This window comes from Bactrocera dorsalis, chromosome 1 (genome assembly GCF_023373825.1).
Source record: "Bactrocera dorsalis isolate Fly_Bdor chromosome 1, ASM2337382v1, whole genome shotgun sequence".
NCBI classification, from domain to species: Eukaryota; Metazoa; Arthropoda; class Insecta; order Diptera; family Tephritidae; genus Bactrocera; species Bactrocera dorsalis.
The window spans coordinates 58,733,582-58,735,928 of record NC_064303.1 but is presented as its reverse complement, the minus strand read 5'-3'; the positions used below and the strand labels follow the sequence as shown (position 1 = coordinate 58,735,928).

Below are 2,347 nucleotides of genomic sequence, written 5' to 3'. Positions count from 1 at the left end.
ATGTGCGAGCAGCAAGCGAAGCGGTGACAATCGGCGATCGTTTGTTCGTTTCTTTCGGCACAGCTCGGCCGACACAACAACACAACACAATGTTCCATGCTTATGCTGTTGTTGTTTTTGTAGAACAATGTTTCAATTTTTGGTTGGTGACATATTCACATGTGTGCGCATATGTATGTTTGTATGCTTGTGCATTATTGAAGTTATACTTCTTTTTCTTTCGTTTGTCTTTCATTTCTGCGAATTCTCAACTATTTTATGTATGTTTTGGTTGAAATACTCTGCGTTGGCCTTTCAGAATCACACAGAATCATTTCTGTGGGTTTTGAAATCGACCCACGAGGACGAGGTTATCGTTTTATCTGGGAGCGTGAGATTTAAGAAATTCATTTCTCATTTTGTCTTTTGGCATATTAGAAATGTTTCTTCGAAAATCGCTCGCTTACAAGGAATAAAACGACTTCTGAGTGGTGATTTTCATGAAAAGAGTGCGTGTGGAGTCCCTACGCGCGGAAGAAGTTATACTTCTTGGTGATATTCAGAAGCAAAATGCGAAACAATTATACGTACATATATTATGTCGTTTGCACATTTGTCTGAATGTTTGCGAAAGCAAATGTTTTACAAAAGCATATTTCTATACTTAAACAAAATTATTAGAACCATCGTATGTTTCTTACATGCATAACCAAATCATACTTAAGTCAGCGCAACCTAAGTGTCAATGGTGGTGTTGGTGGTAAGCGCTTGGAAAGTCAAGATGCTACGTGTGCCACAGGTTCGAATCCCGATGGAATAAATTTTTAATTTTTTGCTTTTAACATCGTATACTATAAAAATAAATATTTTTCTTTATTTTAATTTCTATTAGTAAGAAAAATATTTATTTGTATAGTATACGATGTTAAAAGGCATACATCTTCTATCCTATCTTGTGTATCTGCACATGCTCATATGAGTGTATGTATACGCATGTGCGCGCATTGACTTGCATGTTCATACATTCATATATACTTATATGTACATATATTTGCATACATTGCCGAACAAATAAATCACAAGCATACAAACATACATATGCGTACACATATGAATATGTCACCAACAAAAAATTGATCTTCACAAGTCAATCCGGCAGCCAAATTGGCGAAGAACAAAAGAGAGATGATTACGCTGCATATTCTCTTCCGCAACGAAGAGACGGAACTACTTTCTGAGTCAAAATTCCTTCATTTGGACTTTGCTTTATTCTTCATTTTATATGCATAATAAATTTATAAAATGTGAATTTAAGTTTTCTAGTTTTCTTTCATACAAAATGATATGCATTTCTGAATATCACTAAGAAGTATAACTTCATCCGCGCGTAGGGACTCCACGCACCTTTTTTTTGCTGTTAACACTATGTCTATATATCAAAAAGGGGTTGAATTCGGTGAATATATCCTTTAACCCCTATTACTTGAAGAAAGATTTTCTAAATTCTGTCTGATTTTATACCGTACATATCGTCAAATATGTGAGTTATCTTAATAAAATTGAGTTGTCGTATTTTCCTAGTAACGGTGCGTCTTTGTGCTTTAGATGGATTTATTTAGTCCTAGTCCTATATAAATAATAATAAAGATTTTTAAACATCCGGTTAAATTCCTTCTTTCAATATTTATTAAAATAAATAAAAATAAATAAATAAATAAAATAAAAAAATATAAAAATGTTTACTTTATTTTTTTTAGTAGTTTATGGCCAGAAAAAAAAATAAAAATAGCGATAAATGACACTTTTTTGAATAAAAACAAATAGAAATTTTAATTCTTAATTTTTCTAAATTTGTTTCATCAAAATCGGACAGGTGGTTCGCGAAAAAACATCAAGATAAGAAAAAAATTTAAAAGGTCATAAAAAAAAATTGACACATACGAAGCCAAACCCTTTGAGGGTTTTACTATACTGACCTAGTACCATCACCCTGACTTGGAATTTCTCGCCCCCCCAGATTAGCTGTTGTACTGTGTAATTGATGTCACAGTATCATGCATATAGCGTGGTGGCGGTTCGTCTTCGCTGAGCCCTCCTCGAGGGTGCCGACTGGTAATTGATATCACAGTATCATGCAGATAGCGTGGTGGCGGTTCGCCTCCGTTAGGGTCGGGAGGTATCTAGATAAGGTCTAATTTTTTAGTTGGATGTTCGCTATTCCTCTATAGCACAGCATTCAACTAAGAAGCCTTACTTGTTTAGGTCCAAAACACAGTTAGATCAAGGTGTCAAGTGACCCGTGCCGAGAATTAGGCTTCTTGAGCCCTCAAATAGCTCAGTCTCGAATGGAGATTACGGATACCTGGTG

At 34.8% G+C, this 2,347-nt stretch overlaps 1 pseudogene; it reads left to right on the top strand.

The window, feature by feature from the left end:
- The first annotated feature begins 295 nt into the window (after window positions 1–295).
- On the top strand, window positions 296–472 carry LOC125775919 (small nucleolar RNA U3; annotated as a pseudogene).
- The last annotated feature ends 1,875 nt before the right edge of the window (window positions 473–2,347 follow it).